The following is a 17,798-nucleotide window of genomic DNA, read 5'->3' as shown; positions in this document are numbered from 1 at the left end:
AAGGAGCTAACAAAAAAAGGTTTTGGGGAATGGTTAAAGAGAGAAGGTATATAACAAGGGACATGAGTGGGGAGGTGTTATGGGGTGTATGTTTGTGTGCGTTAAGCCTTATATGTTAAACTTAGCACTCAAGCGTTGTCCGATATACATTTTGGTGCAATTCCTCATGGAAGGTAATGATGAACCTGGCATTATTACTTTAACGTGCACTATACTGCTGTGCACACAGTAAATATTAACCAATCGGAGAACAAAAATGGTCTCCAGTGGCCATTTCAGCAACATTCCATACTTTTTGTGCTTGACTTGTCATCTAGGCCTAGTTTAACCTCTTTGTTATTGGTCCACCACATATGCTTAACCCATCTCGTGAGCCAATGAAAAGAGGCATATGTGTGTAGCCACAAATCACCAGCTGTCTCCTAACAGTGCAATGCTGCTCTAGAGCTGACTTTAATAATGTGTTTAACCACTTTGCAGGGGGTAAAAAAAAAGTTATATGCGAGCAACAGTGCAATACTAAATATTCTAATACGTTACAGCATTTTCTTTATTGCACTAAATTAATTAAGCTCAGTTAGTCTGGCAACATTAGTCAAAACTATCTATCTTAATCTGAAGTTAGTGAGATTGAAAATACTCAACAGTTGATAAAAAATTAACATCTCTACTAGGGATGTTTCATAACATTTGAAAAATGAAATGAATTAACACATTTGTTCGTTTGTTTCGAATTTTGAATGTTTGTACAACAATCTAAAATTCATTTAGCGTAATAGTATTTCTAATTTAATATGACAATTATACAAAATTCAAATTAGAAAAGTTTGAATCAATATATTTGTAATAGTATTTCTAATGCTCTCTTTAAATGTAATTTTTGAATAAAACAATATTCAAATTAGAAAAATTTAACTAAATATATTTGTATCTATTATGTATCAATTTACTAAATTCCCTCCCACTTGATCTTTTTGAACTTCTGAATAGTATTTGTTAAATCGAATGTTACATTCGAAATTTTGAATGTGGATATTCCATCTAATTATGGACATTCGTTTGTCCTAACGAATGTCCACAGGACTATTCATTCCATCAAATAAATTGTACTTTCAACACATTCACACATTCCTAATATCTAATATACGTAACTAGAAGTGAATATATACTACTTGATTTAATGGAGCTTTTTTTTTGTATTGTCTTTACAGGGAAAACTTTAGCCCTTGCAATATACAGTGATGCTGTATCTGGCAGTTAATGAGTGGTAACATAAGAGATTTAGATGCCCATTAAATGGATATTAAATCCAAAGTTTTCTTTTATGATTCAAATATGAATACCATTTTAAACATTCTTCCAATTTATTTCTATTATCTGATTTGTTTCATTCTCCTTGTATCATTTGATGAAGAAACAGCAATGCACATGGGTGAGACAATAATATGAGGCATATATGTGCAGCCAACAATTAGCAGCTCCTGATCCTACCTAGGTATGCTTTTCAACAAAGAATATCATGAGACTAAACAAATTAGATATCAGAAGTAAATTAGTTTTTAAAAAGTATACCTAAGATACAAGTCAAAGAACCTGAGCTGGAAGGTTACCACAGTCCTAAAGTTCTTACAATTGCATGCTTCTAAATCATGATTGAAAAGAAATGGCATTCATATCCCTTTAACTCAGAAGAAAGCATTGCCCACCTTGTTGACCCCTTTCTTAGTAAATACAGTAACAGCAAATATATATAAGCAGGATTAGAAAGTTCCACTTGTCCACTAATCACATACTCTTAGTAAATTGCAGTGGATGTTTAAGACAAAACTGCATTTAAAGGGACATTAAACACTAAATTAATTTCATGCACCTCCTTGTAATTATAGGTGCCGCCATTTTGGAAACTAGGTTACACTGCAGCTATCTGAAGTTCCATTTTTATCCACAGAAAGCATATCCTGAGGTTGATCATAGTCTGTTATTCGATAATTATCAGTTTGTTAACAGCTGAAGATGAGCCATTTTCGATGTGGACAGAATCACTGACATTTTAATTGTTTATCGAATCACTATTTACATTATCAGTTTGGTGATAAATGGCCTTATACTTTATGTGCCAGTCCTGTTTGCCTGATCTCAATCCAATTTAACGACACATTTAAGGCACCATTTTTTAATTGTTAAAATTAACAGCTAAAATTACTTGATAACCCCCAGAAAACACTTTTTCAAATTATTACTGAGTACCCCAAAAAGGTTTTGAATGTGATATTGCTTTTGCGCATAGGCAAAGCTTACTGGCATTACCCCACCTTATAGGATGCTATGAGAAAAGGGATAGAAATACTACATGATTTATTAGTAATAAGTTAAAAATAAATAAGCACTTTCGCCCCTCTAATAACAATTACCCAAATCCATAACCCAACAAACACACACGTCCACCATACTAGCAATGCTCCTGTTCATATCTCTCTGAGAGACATGCATACATCTCTGTTTTGGAGCACAGCAGGTTTATTTCAAATGTCACTATATGTATGTGTATATATATATATATATATATATATATATATATACAATAACCTTGTTAGTATTCGTAGAACATTTTTATAATCACTTACATATCTTTAAATCTAATTAAGGAAACATGAGCATTAACTGTTCAGATGATGATGAAATTATCAGTCCATCTAAAGACACATACAATATAGAGACTAAAACTGTTAACTCGTGCCCACCAGATTTTTGTGATAGTTATTAAATCCTGTGGATAAAGGAGTGTGTACCATGATCCGACTTAAAAGAAAACCATGTGATTTTATCCCCCTTTAAAGGGACCCAAAAGTAAAAAGTAAACCCTTATTATTCAGACAGAGCACTTTATTTTGTCTTCATCAGATTTAACTTTTTCTCTTAGTATCCTTTGTTAAAATTAGTTCCTTTCTGTAAGAGCATACTGAGGTAGGTGCAAGTGCATCTCTTGTTCACTCTATGGCAGCAGTGTTTGTAACAATGTTTTTACTGCTATTATACATTGTTGCAAGAACGGCGACCGTAGTTCACAAGACGTGAATGCTCCTGAGCACACCAAGCTGTCATGAAGACAAACTAAGTTTCAACAATTTGAAAAATTATAAAAAATGTTTTTTCAAATTGCACAGTGTTTTAGAATCACAAAGCTTTTATTTTGATGTTTATGTCCCTTCAAGCACATAAGCATGATAGTACCGAGCACTAAGGCGCACTCAGCTGATGTGCAGATGTCCATAACCCAACGCCTCTGGTTGTGTAGGTTCCTCAGACCTATTCATGTGTCCTTTTCATAGCACTTCTAATTTCCTATGCACATTTATAAGTAATATCAGTCACTTAAGGTATGGGGATTGACCCCCCAGCAGAATATTGGGTTGGTAGATATTTCAGAGAGAGGTAGCGCCTTAAAGGTAACAGGCAGAGCAAGGAGGTGTAAAGTTATCGTTTTGTGATATTTTTCCATTACATTGATAGTTCAATAAATATATCTATTGTCATTTTTGTCTACTGTGTTTATAGGAATCATAAAGCCAACGCCAGTCAAACTGGTTCAATTAAATAAAGAAAGCCATGAATTAAAAACATGTATTTAAAAAAAAAATCCATTTAGTGTTTTATTCCTTTTAAGAAAAGCAGTAATGTTTGTTAAAAATTCCCTGTCTGTCAGAAGAGATCTTGAAAATAATTTTGTATTTATTGAAGACTTTTTGTGCATTGATAATCAAAATTTGGGAAACTTGCTTATGAAAGTTACTTATTTTTATCTCTACAAATTGCCTTCTGGTGCTTTTTTTGAGATAAGTGCTGAGATAACCTTTTCACGTTTGTCATCAAATATTTTGTTTAAATGATTGAAATATTGAAATTATTAATGAATAGAACTTGAATAAAAATTATTCCCAAACTAATACTTTAGTTGTGAGAGGACAGATTACTGTAGCATAAAAAGTCCGTTGACATATCTGTTTTTTTTATTACATTAATACATTAAAAAAACAAATTCAATTTATGTGGAAAAAATATATATATCTGTCAAATGTATGTATGAGACCAGTTTATTAAAGCCTGTGTGAAGAAATGGTAAAAAAATAAACATATTGTGAAATAAGCACTTTTTGGGTTTTATGTTTCAACCTTACGGGATTGGTAGATGCATGTTACAGTTGCATACTTCAGTATGCTTGGCAGGCTACTGCACAAAAGACGACATTTTGGAAAAATAAGCAAATTGCAAAATGCTTCCAGTGGAGGTGTCTAATAGAATAGCAGTTTGCTTGGATTTGAAACAGTTCTAGTTCATCAGCTTTTCTAATGCTTTTTAAATGACTTAACTCTTCATTATCTCATCAGATACTATACATTGGAAACCCTCGTCACCAATATTCCAATCCATCAGCAAACACTTTTCTGTTTTTGCATAATTGTTTTAATATCTGATTCTAGATCTTTTACCTCTTGGGAAAACATTTTGGCCATTTCAGCAAGTTTTGCACAGTTTTATTTTTGGTTCTTGAGCATGCTCTGTAAATTTTATCAAATAATAATGTTTCTTGTTTTCTTAAAATGTTAAATATGTAAGAAACAAAAATAAACTTTGAATGTTGTCCATGATTGCAATTAAGTGTTGGAATTTTATATAACAAGGAATTTTCCCTCTACTTTTGTTCTGGGAATACAGGGTTAATTTTCTATTATATATTAATGTGATTTTATATTTTGTAAATGCTTTAGATTTTGGTGCCCATGAGGTGGATGTTGTGACAAAAGAGGACAAATGCTCTGCAATTTTGCATTTGTAATCTGATTCCAGGGCATAGGCTATAGAAATACCATTACTTAGACCCATTGTAACATAGAGGGGCAGATAAACCCTCATTTGAAAATAGATAATATCCTCTTTTATAACAGTCATGGTCCTATGTATACACAGTTGGTGTGCAGATGGCAATCACATTCAGAGAAATAAATAAAGCTCTGAAACAGTTTGTTGTGTCTCAATTCCATGTACCTATGTTACATCTTATTGTAAAGAGGAGAATCTCCCATTTTAAATGAGTGGTCTTTAGATATCCAGTGGATGATGGTAAAATTGCAATTATGTAATTCTTTATAAAGCAACTTGAGTCATGAAAGGGTAGGGTACATAATCTGTATTTATTTGCTTTAAAATATATATACATCCATAAGACCATAAAAGAATTGATGTTTTGAATATTTTTTTTATTTTTCTTGTCAAAATGACAAAAAAAATCTGAGTATGATTTTAAAATATTTTTGATGGTACATAGATGATAAACACTAGAAGTGAAATATACATACTGGAAATTATGACTGTATGTCAGTGCTTAGAAACATGTTGGAGGCAGACTGTTCACTAACAATAGAGAGATGAGGAAGTTTGATTGAAAGACTTCATAGTGTAACTGGAAAGATCTTTCTGATTTGCTTCATGACTAGACGCAAGCATAGCATATGGCTCTACCTTGTCCAAACTTGCAGAAAAGAGAATCTACCTAGCTTTTTTTCTTTAAACTGTGCAATATCTCTTACTGGTATTTTATATTACTGCAATGTTAAAAGAAAAGTGTTAATTGATATCTCAAATTCTTTTTATGAGATAAAATAACTGCATTCCCTTTTCACTCATTCTTAACCCCCTTTGCTGCCATAGAAGATTTTGGCATCAAAGGTGTTTAGTATGAATAGATTTTATTGGCCCTTTGTAATATTCTTAAACAGTGAACCATTTCAGAGTGTCTCTTTAACCGTTAAACGTAGCAAATCTTGTCTGTCTTTAAAGTTGTGAAGTTACAAATACTAATTCTGTGTATGGTTGAACAGAAATAGACAAATCTTTGCACTGTGTGTTTGAAAGGTTGATACCATATGTATTATCTATAAACTGAAATCTAAAATTACATTAATACGAATTAGTAAATACTGTTCTCACCCCTTTAATATATTTGTTATGTTAAATTCAACCATGCTTCTTTTTGTAGATATTTGCCTTCATTTGTATGCCAATGTATGATATCTCTGTAGTGAGTATTAACCCCTTGGCTGCTATAGAAGATTGCAATGCACTGTGCGGCTCTCCCTCTCAACCAAGCAGTTACTAGTACAATACGGTTCTCTCTTTGACAGCCACAGTGTTAAGATAATTACCACTACAATGTGTTGCAGGCCTCTCCGGCAGACCAAGGGTTAAGTTATTGTGCAATTGTTGTATTAATCATATTCCTAAGTGTAAAAGGGCTAAATTCTCAACAAAAATCTGCACAATATTTAATGGAGATTTTTGTTTGTAAAATGTATTAGTTGTTCACCTGCAGTATAATTACCGTATTCAGTAATGTTCAATTTTATGTGTTTTAAATGAAATCGTAAAATCTATTTAATAACAATCATAATGCACTTCTTACATGAAAATATGTACAGTAATTTGAGAAAATAAATTACATTTCAAAATGTCTCTCGTGTCTTGTTTTAGGGGATTATTTTATAAATGGCCTCTGCTGGCTTCTAGTGGGTTCTGGATATTGACAGATGATTGTTGTGTTGTACAATTTGGACAATGGATGTAATCGTGCACTGGGGTGAGCTAATAAATGAGTCAATCACAGTCCTTTAGAACAGCTTATGGATCTGATTTATCTATAAAAAGCCTTTCAGACTGTAATGGAGAGTTTTGTATATATAGAATTGTGATCGACCCCAAACTTGCCTAAACAAAAGGGAAAAAGTGATAGGCTGAGATACTTGTTGACAGGCTGAAATGACATTCTAATGCAAGAGTGACAACCATTTAAGCGGTTAAACACATGGGTACAGAGTGCTTGGTATTGAAAAACATTCCGCTGCTCAGCAGATCACAACTGGTCAGCCAATCAGGAGTGACAGCTGCATGTAGCTATCATTTACTGCTGATTTTCTACTTGGGAGCTTCAGAGTGGGATTTTACCTATGTGTTTAACCCCTTTTGTGGAGGTCAAAAACATAGGACCCTAATTCTTTAAACCTCTCTGCTCTGGAGTGATTATCTAAGAAGCCTTTTCAGTACTGCAAGGTCCCTTAAATGGACATAAAACAGCATGAACTAACATATGTTTCTAAATATATAATGCAGCCAAATCTTACTTGCAAAACGGTTTCTGTTTTAACCCCCATTAACCCCTTCAATTCAGGCATAGTTTTTTGCAGCAAGCTTCCCCCTGGGCATTTCCATATATGGAAGGTACTATACAGACCATAGCTTCTGCAGATTGCACTTGTGCACTGTGGGGGCAGAGTCACCTGACACCTGACTAAAGCAGTGCACAGTATAATGCTAAAGCTTTCACATGTGACATCCCCATGGAAACGATCAAGCCTCTTGGCAACAAACAATAGCAGTACCTGCTGTCCCTCCTCACCCCTTCTTACTTGCATAAGTAATGATCCTCACGTGCACCCTTTGTTATAAGGTACCACAAGGTTTGGAGTAGGACACTGATAAGGGGGGTGAAGCAGGCTACCCTTGGCAACACTAAAGTGTAAGTCATTTCTCAGATTTTTAGAAATTTTATTAAAATACTTAGATTTTTTTTGTTACACTTTTTTTCACACAGTGCTTTACCTCAGGTGACCCTTTTATAATATGCACATAACTCAAATTGTTTTATGGCACTTTAAAGAATTATGGGAAGGCAAATTTTAGCACAAGAGCCGTTTATCTGGCTATTTAGGTTCTGGTTGGGAAGGAGAGATGCATATATTACAATATAATGCTTAAAAAAAAAAAATGCAAAGTTTTTGTGTGATTTCTCTCTGTGCCCCCACTAATCAATCATACCAGGTGGGGAGGAGCACATGTGCAGAGCTTCTGCTGCAGATTACTCTGCATATGGTGCTGGTTCTCGATGGAGAGTCTGCTCACACTCCGGTGCCCCCCTTCACCACTAGATAAAATGAAATAAAAAAGACAAAAGTAATTAAAAATTAATAATTACATTTATATATAGTTTACTTTTTAATAGAAGAGATTCCTTATGTGCAATGCAAACCAATCTATCATCTCTCCTAGGTTGCTGTTAGAGGTGACCAGCTGTTATTTTGCACGTGTTAAATTAAGGTGATCACCACTTAAGTAGTTAAAAGAGCTGCCTTATGATTTAGTAAAAGCAACTGAATTAGTAAATAACAGTAACATCTAGTTAAGCACGATAGAAACAGACTTTTCATACACTAAGGTAACACACGGGTGATTAAACATTAATGATGCCTGTGTAATCTGCTTTTTCACTTAATCAACAGTATAAGTTTATGATGTGTATGCAGTAAACATTACCCTTGTAGCCTATGTCAGCAGACAAGGCGATAATTGCAAAATAAATGTTTTAAAACCATTTAGCAGTCATTTTGTTGCCAGTTTACAAGAGCAGTTGGCTGTAAATGAAAATGTGCTAGGAGGTAAACGCTCACTATGTAACATGTTGCCGATGTAGTTAAATGTCACAATACAGGGTCAGTAAACCATACAAAAATAAGCACATATTTAGTTTGTGCCATAAATATTGTGTTAAACCCCTAGGGACATTTATAGTTGAAATACAAATAGGTTTTTTGGGGGTTAAATACATACCAGGTAATGAGCCCCCTAAGCAAGTTTTCATTTGCTCCCTACTATGATACAGAGCCAAATACAGCTAATGAGAAGACTGCTTTTCTTCCACTGAGTGCACTACTGAAAATGTATCTCTGCAGACAGGACACATGCTCTCTCTCAGACCTCCACTGGCAGTTATGTAAACAGTGGATCGCACATTCGATAGTAATTCACTGTTTACTTGGTTTTAGTATTTGACTTGTGAGCTGCGTGTGAAAGCAGGAATATTATTAACCCCTTAGGCAATAATGAGCAAAAGGAACATTTCTTTCTAATGGAAGTGAGAGTCAACGAGACCTTACTCTTGGGAAGCACATCACATGTTCACAAAGAGGAGGCAAAGACATCCCAAACCAGAGTATTTATTATCCCTCCTACTTCCCCCTCCCTCCCAGTAGTTTTTTGCCTCGTCTAGGAGAATGAAAGGATGGAGGTGCTCCTACCCTCAGTGTATAGTTCCCTGAATAGAGGGTTAAAGGACATAAGGCTATACATTGCTTTTGGCAAAAAATATGTCCAGCCTTTAGGCCAGGGGTGTCGCTGGGAGGTTCCCATGCCTCATCCTTTCTGGCCAAGGTCATGTACGCTAGGGCAAAGGTCCTAAGCTGTAAGTTACAGTATTGGACTGCCCTACACTAACCTACAGGTAGATAGAGTATGTGAGTTACTAAGGATTAATAGCCCTGAGAGCTGCACTCATATAGAGTGCTACATTGCTGCTATTCACAGGAGTGGCATACAGTGTATGAAGGTTGTGATTTTTTACTCTGGGTTGCAGTTTGTGCACAATTGGAAGTTTGTGCACAGTTTACTCCTGACCCTGCCACCTTTATTATTATTAATACCAAAACTGTAGGAGACTATTCTGACACTAGAGGATAAGGTCTATTGGACTCGTTCAGTGTGGGATTTCTTTCACTCTTTGTTGGTATGGTCCCTTTAAGAACCCTGGCTCCGGTTCATTGGTGCTCCGGTCAGGTGACAGTAAGCTCCAGTGCACTGAAGAGGAAGCAACTCGTCCCCCAGCAGCGGTTGACAAGGCTTTGGATACAGGACTGTGACGGGTAAGAAGTTAAGGATTTTTCCACCATAGAGCAGCATTTTGGCACAGGCACTCCCTCCTCCTTCTCACTGCTCTGCTAAACTTCACCAGCACAGCATGCTGGAGGCTCTTCTACACACAGCATAATTTCTGACTTCTCAAGAGGGATTAAGACCCTAAACCGGATAACAAAGGAGGTTATCTTGGTTCAGGCTCCATTTTTACCATTAGTGATTGCTCATACTGACAAGTTATTTTGATTCCTTTGAGCGCATGGCTGGAAGATCAATGTACCCAAGAGTTCTCTCACACCTCTGACGAGAGTGTGTTTTTTTGGAATCATAATAGACTCTATGGCTATCACAATTTTCCTCACGTATCCGAGCAAAATAAAACTGCAGAATGCTTGTTGTCCGCTTCAGTTTCTTTGTTGTCCTTCTGTAGCATAATGTATGGAGGTTGTGTGTCTTATGGTGGCGGTATCAGACGCCAAACCCTTTGCCAGGTTTCTTCTGCGGCCTCAATTGTGCATGCTCAGACAGTGGAACGGAGACCATTCAAATCTTTCTCAATTGATTCCTCTAGATCTGTCCACCAAATGGTCTCTTTCTTTGTGGACTTCCCGCAGCCCTATTTCTCTGGGCATGAAATTCCAAATCATTGCCACAGATGCAAGTCTGTTCATATGGGGGGCTGTGTGGGATCCTCTCAGGACTCTAGGGGTATGGTTGCCTCAGGAAGCAACACTACCCATCAATATTCTGGAACTCAGAGTGATATTGTCAGGGTATCTCCCAGACTTTAATAAGTTATTTGCTGCATTTTATTTTTTGCTGCCATTTTAGACTCATCTGTCTTATCCCCTTGCTTCTAGCAGAGTGTGTAACATTGCTCACTACTCCAGGCTCCCTCTTATGGCCTAACTGGTGAACATAATCAGAGAGAGATAGGTTGCAATCCGAGAATAATGATGCCATCAGTCCCTATTTAACTACCTCAGTCCTGTTTGCAGTTGCCCTTGCATTGTTCCTGACTCTGTGTATAACCTCGTGTTCCTGCCCTCGGCTCGTCTGACTACTTGCTTTGGTTCCTGACCCGGCTTGTCTGACTACCTGCTCTGGCTTTGACTCCTGGCTTGTCATTTGGTTTTTGGACTCTTTATTATTTTTGTTATTTTTTTGTTATTGGGGGGCGTGTCCAGACGGCATCCATATTGGCTGCAAAAATCAGGAGCTCCAGAAAAACTCTAACTAATCCACAGATTATTTGAGAATCAGAGAGGCATCACTAGAAACTATCCCTAGAGTGGACTTTGGGAGAGGCTGCTGAATCTTGGGGTGATACTATTTTAAAAATGTTCTCATCTGGAGCCCTAACCTGGGTCTTCAAAGATTCTTGTGGCGGCCTGCATCGAGTCCTCAAAACACACCTTCCCAGATAACCGGCCCTCGGTACTTGATGGGTTCTGAAAGCATGGTCAAGGACCGGCCTAAGTTTAGCACAGCTGTGGATATTTAGGAGACACATGTGCAGCGACTGCTGAATCACCACTTCCAGAGCCTTGAGACTGCACTACATGATATAATGCACCCACTACCTACGCAGTGCAAATATGACAAACCGGCAGCCTGGTTAGGAGAACCGGAGGCTATAAACAATAGCATGGAAACCGCTACTGGTGAGCTTACATGGAATATGTCTCTTGGCTTTGCTACCCCACCAGCCTCATCAAATGAACACTCCACCTCTGTTACACGCAAAAGAGAGGTTTCTGTCCGCTTACTGCGGAGCACGAGAGAGGTCCGCCAAGAAACCTTCTTGAATCAAGTGGCATGTTCTATTACACAACCAGCAGGAACGAGTCCTGTCCGGTCTGATCTACGTGATGCATCCTTCTTAACAGTCATACCCTATCATGTTCAGAAAAAATATGCTTAAACAATGATGTTATAAATTTGTCTAGTAAAAATCTCACTAATACTGATATACAGGTTTTGTCTAAGGGCTTGAATTTTGTTCCTGATAATCATTTTAACATTTTTGAAACTATTCTTGACATTAATAGGTTTGTACGCAATTTAACTTTGCGCAAACATTATTTTGGTTTCAATGAAGATCAGGAACAGAATGTAAACAAGGCTAGCCAAGATGTTAAATGTGAACTTAAGGGGTTAAATGATTTTTCTGATATCTGTAGTCTTTTGGACCTGGAACAGTTACAACATGAGGGTGATAGTCATATGGATGGCTTATTGTGTGAGACAGATATATCACTTAGTCATGTTAAAAATAAAAGTCATTTTTATCCTATACATACTAGACCGAAAATTTTGGATATATTTCAAAAAACAGTGGAGGAGAAATTAAGGGGATTACAAACTGCCCAAAAGAGAAATAAATTTCCATCTAACTTTACACAAAAGGAGAGAGACACAATAAAAAGTTTGGCATCTGATGACTCACTCGTCATCAGGCAATCTGACAAGGGAGGCAATGTGGTCGTCCTAAATAAGGATGACTACATTGCAGAATCCATGAGACAACTAAACGACAGGGAAGTGTATATTAAACTGAGTGACAACCCTACAGTGAAATACAGGAATGAACTGACTAATCTTGTTTTATATACAAGATATAATAACATCATAAATAAATCTGTTCAGGAAAGAATTATTCCTAAACTACCAGTCATTCCTGTTTTTCATTACCTTCCCAAAACACACAAGAATCTACAGAGCCCACAGGGTAGACCCATTATAGCGGGTATTGATTCTTTGAATGAACCTATGTCAGAGTTAATTGATTCATTCTTACAACCCCTAGTTAGGGATTTGCCCAGTTTTATACAGGACACCACGGCCCTTTTAAACAAAGTACAAAATCTAAAATGGAAATCTACATATAGATTTATCACAGCAGATGTTTCCTCATTGTATACAACTATACAACACGAGAAGGGGATAGAAGCAATAGAATACTTTTTGGAACAGAATACAAATTTTACATATCCTACCAAAATATTTATATTAAAGGGACATTATACACTCATTTTTTCTTTGCATAAATGTTTTGTAGATAATCAATTTATATAGCCCATAAAGTTTTTTTTTTTAAATTAATGTCTAGTTTTGCTTATTTTTAAATAACATTGCTCTGATTTTCAGACTCCTAACCAAGCCCCAAAGCTTTATGTGAATACGCTCGACTACCTACTCCAGCTTGCTCCTGTTTGTGTAAAGGGTCTTTTCATATGCAAAAGAAGGGGGAGGGGGGGGGGAGTGTCTTATTTGTCACTTGCAGTGGGCTTTCCAGCTACCTTTTCAACAGAGCCAAACTGACAGCTTCTAAGTAAGTTTTTAAACAGTTTTATACTGGATTTTTATATCAGTATCTGTGCATATTATTCTTTTTTTTTTTTTTTTTTTTTTTTTGTTAAATAAATTTTTATTGATGTAATTGGTACAGAACCACAAAACAGAACAGTTACATATGACATATTAGTCAACAAATACAATCAAACGTTCAAAGGTAATAATGGCATTCAAAGAAAATCGTTTTACACAGCTCAATGTTCTAGCTCAAAGGTTGGTCATACGTCAGTTGTGTATTTGGATTTTATAGGTGTTGTGTACTGGTCTGTCATAGGGAAAAATTTAGCTTCTTTTTTAGCATTGTGGGTATCATATGGCCATGGAAGCCATACATATTGAACCTGGCAGTTAGGGGGAGTAGAATGCAAGACTTACATAGTACGCGTGCTTGAGAGCAAAACAGATAGGGATAGATACCTGCCTCTCTTAGGAGGGGGGAGAAGAGTGCTGGGGAGGGAGTAGGGGCATCAGAAGGGGGAGAAAAAGGAGGGGGGGGGGAGGGGAAGAGCAGTGAGGAGTACCTCCGGCCTGACATAGTGTGGCGCCTCTTCTAGGGAGGCAGATAAGACAGCCACTAGTGGGACATTAGAACTGATAAGGGAGGGAGCATCATGCTGTCGGCTTTAGATAGGTCTCCCATGGAACCCAGACTAGGGAAAAGACATCTGATTGATTCCTGGTCCGGAAGACATAGTCTTCCATTGTCTTTACGTATTGCAAGTAGTCAACAACTGCCTGCCATCTTGGAGGCTGTTGTTTCTTCCAATTCCTGGCGATTAGCATCTTGACTGATGTCAATAGATAGATTAAGAAATATCTTTTGTGCTTTGGCAGTTTTTTAACTCCCAGATGTAAGAGAGCTAGGCTCGGAGTGTCTGGGGTCGGGAGTTCCAAGGCCTTACAGACCTCACTGGCTTTCGACCAAAGTGGTCGGAGCTTGCTACATGACCACCACACATGGAGCGGAGTGCCTGTCTCTCCACACTCTCTCCAACATAATGGAGAATGCTCAGGATACAGGGTCTGAAGTTTGGTCGGGACCAGATGCCATCTGGTTATAATCTTGAAGTAGAGTTCATACATTGTAGCGCAATGCAGTGCAGATTTAGTCAGTTTTATTGCTTTAGTCCAGTCGAGCTCCGTAAAGGCGAGTCTCAATTCTGCTTCCCAGGATGCCATATGTCTGGTTTTCACCAGAGTGGGAGGCCCCAAGAGGGATCGGTAGTGTGCCGTAAGAGGTTTGCACAGTTGGAGGTTTGCCTTCCATCTCATCTCCCAGATAGTTGGAGCCCTGATTTTTTCAACCAGGAATCCCCAGGACTTCATCAAGGATCTCAGCCTCATAAAGTCAAATTTCAGGGTGTCAGGAATGTCAAATTTAGCGATCATATCTTGAGGCAAGAGGAGATTCTCACCCCGGTAGAAATCACTCAGAGAGGTGATCTCCAGGGCCTTCCAGGGGGCGAGCCGAATATTTGGGAGCCCCTGAAGGAGTGAGACAACAGGATGTATGGGTGAGGGATGTGGGGCTATCAATTGGTGGTGTCTGAGGCGGAACCAAACTGCTTGACAGTCTTTGATGAGATGATTGGAGATCGGTATCTGCGCAGCCAAGTGAGGCGGAACCCACAACAGATCCGAGAGGTCGACATAAGCGGGGAGTGATGCTTGTTCCAGCTCCCTCCATCTGGTAGGGGGCAGGGCAGGTCCCCACGCCGAGACGTGCGAGATCATAGCCGCTTGATGGTATAATTTAACATTGGGTAGCCCCAGCCCACCTCTGTCTACAGGGGCCTGAAGCGTGGCCGCGGCCACTCTCTGCCGCTTATTGTCCCAAACATAGGCATTGAATGCTGTTTGGAAGCCTCGTAGAATCCTTTCCGGGACTGAGATGGGGATACAGCGCATAAAATAGGTTAATTTGGGGAGGATCATCATCTTTAGAGCGGCAATTCTGCCCATCCAGGAGATTTCCTCATATTTTTTAGATTTCAGTCTCGCCTCGGTTTCCCGCAGGAGGACAGAGTAGTTCGCCTGCAACACCTTGTTCCTGTCATGAGACAGGAAGACCCCCAGATGTCTGATCCCATCTGTTGACCACCTGAACGAATAGTGTCGCTTGAGGTATCTTTGGTCCGATTGCTCGATGTGAATCATGTAGGCCTCTGTTTTGGTCACATTGACCTTGTAATTCGAAATGTCACTAAAAACGTCAATAACCTCAAAAAGGTAGGGAAGTGACTCCACTGGGTTGGTGAGGAAGAGAGTGAGATCATCGGCAAAAAGTGCCAATTTCTGTAGCGTGTCATGTATCTGAAGGCCCTGAACCCTAGGGTTTCCTCTAATGGCCTCCGCGAGAGGCTCCATAACCAATGCGAAAAGGAGCGGAGACAAGGGGCACCCCTGCCTGGTTCCATTTCTGATCTCAATTTTTGGAGAACAGAAACCCATACCTTTAATCACAGCCGTCGGGGAAGCATATAGGGCGGCTATAGCTGTACGGAACGACTCAGGAATCCCAAAGCGTTCTAAGGTGCAAAACATATAATCCCACCCCACCCTGTCAAACGCTTTTTCCGCGTCCATAGACAGGGTGAGGAGAGGTAGCCCCATATCAGCTGTTTCCGTGAATATGTTCAGTAGTCTACGAGTGTTATCTGTACCTTGCCTCCCTTGCACAAATCCCACCTGGTCCAAATGGACCAGGGAGGGCAGGTGCTTTCCGAGCCTAGTCGCGAGGACTTTAGCATAGATTTTCACGTCCACGTTAATAAGAGAGATGGGCCGATAGCTCTCGCAGAGCGTCAGGTCCTTCCCCTCCTTGGGTATAGTCAAGATAGTGGCTTCCAAGAATTCGGGGAGAAATGCTCCTTCCCTACCGACCTCATCGAAAAGACGAAGCAAAATAGGCGACAGTAGGTGGGCAAAGGTACGGTAGAAGAGGCCCGTGTATCCATCCGGACCTGGAGCCTTATGCGGCTTTAAGGTCAGAATGGCTGCTTTGACCTCTTCCAAAGTGATTGGGGCAGTTAAGTCTTCCGCCAAGTTGTCTCCCAGAGTAGGGAGGTCTAACCGTGCCAAAAACAGTTGGGCAGCCTTTCTGCGGGTTTCGACCCCAGAGGGGTCGTTGTTAAGGGTATATAGGGCAGTATAGTAGTCGGCAAACGCCTTCCCTATACTCTTTGGCGAGCGAACTACACCTGTCTTCGTAGAGATTGCGGGGATTCTAGCTTGAACCGCTCGATCTCTGAGTTTACGAGCCAGCAACCTATCGGCCTTATTGCCTTTGTAGTAATAGACCTGCCGGAGTCGAAGTAGGTTTGCCTGAACTCGTAATTGCTCTCTCCTGGCAATTTCATCTCTGATGGCACCGACTCGGACGCCCAAGGTGGGGTTGGGGGTATGTTTGTTAGTCAATTCAGATTGTCTCAGTTCCGCATATAGTTTAGCGAGGGAAGCTTTATTTTTAGTTTTTTGTAGTGCACTTTTTTTAATAAAGTGACCTCTGAGGTAGGCTTTAAGTGTAGCCCACAGGGTTCCCTGGCTCGTGTCGCCCGTATCATTGTGTCTCAGAAAGTCTGAGATTGTCTCCACTAGTTGTGGGATTTCCCCCTCAGCCAGGAAATGATCAGATAACTTCCAGGAGGGTCTACAATCCGGAAGGTGCAGATTGGTACACCCCACGCAGACAAGGTCATGATCCGACCAGGTGCATGGTCTTATTCGTGGGGCGCAGAATTGATCTAAAGTCCAGGAGTCACACAGGAGGTAGTCAATCCTGGAGTAGGAGTTATGTGGTTTGGAGAAATGGGAATAATCCCTTTCAGACGGTGCAAGACAGCGCCAGATATCATAGAGGCCATGTTGGTACATGAGTTTGCGCAGCGCGTTGGACTGGGTATTAAGGTTTCGGTCAGAGGGGTAAGCTTTTGGAGTTTTTTTATCTAAAGTAGGGTCCCAAACCAGATTGAGGTCTCCCCCTATCAATAGGTGTCCCCTTTTAACTTCCCCTAGTCTCCCTAGGAAGTGTCTCAGGAATGGGATCTGTTTGGTGTTTGGGGTGTAGATGGAGGCTAGGGTGTAAAGGATTCCATTCAATGTGCAAATTAGGATCACATATCTACCCTCAGGGTCACGGTCTACATATTCTATAGTACAGGAGATGTCTCTGTGGATCAGGATTGCTACCCCTCTCTTTTTCTCTGAAAAGGAAGCTGTTTCGCAAACAGGGTAGTGCAATGGGTTGCGGAATGGCTTAGATTTGGTGTCCCAATGGGTCTCCTGGAGAAACACAATATGTAGTTTGTGGGAGTTAAGGCAGTTAGAGAGAAGGCTACGTTTAGTGGGAGAGTTCAAGCCCTGGGCATTGAGGGTAGCTACAGTTAGGGGCGCCATAAGTTGTAAGGGTTTAATATCGCTAGTAGGACAAAGCGGGGTAGGTGAGGGGTGCTTGCCTAGGGGGCCGAGAAGGGGAGGAGTGGAGTGAAGAAGGCAGGAGTGAATCTGACCGCTCTCAGGTAACTATATAGGATGAATGAAAACTGTCAGGTTGTTTATCGATGTGTAAGTTACACTATCGCTATGAGTGCTCCTACAAGGAAATGTAAGAGATCACAACTGTCAAGGAGGGGGGGAGGCCAGCATGTGGAGCCTGGCCCCAGTCAGTCATTCTGTGTCATGTGTCAAGTGCCCATTAAGGGGAGGG

This window comes from Bombina bombina, chromosome 5 (genome assembly GCF_027579735.1).
Source record: "Bombina bombina isolate aBomBom1 chromosome 5, aBomBom1.pri, whole genome shotgun sequence".
Classification (NCBI taxonomy): Eukaryota; Metazoa; Chordata; class Amphibia; order Anura; family Bombinatoridae; genus Bombina; species Bombina bombina.
Note: the sequence above shows the minus strand (reverse complement) of the source record.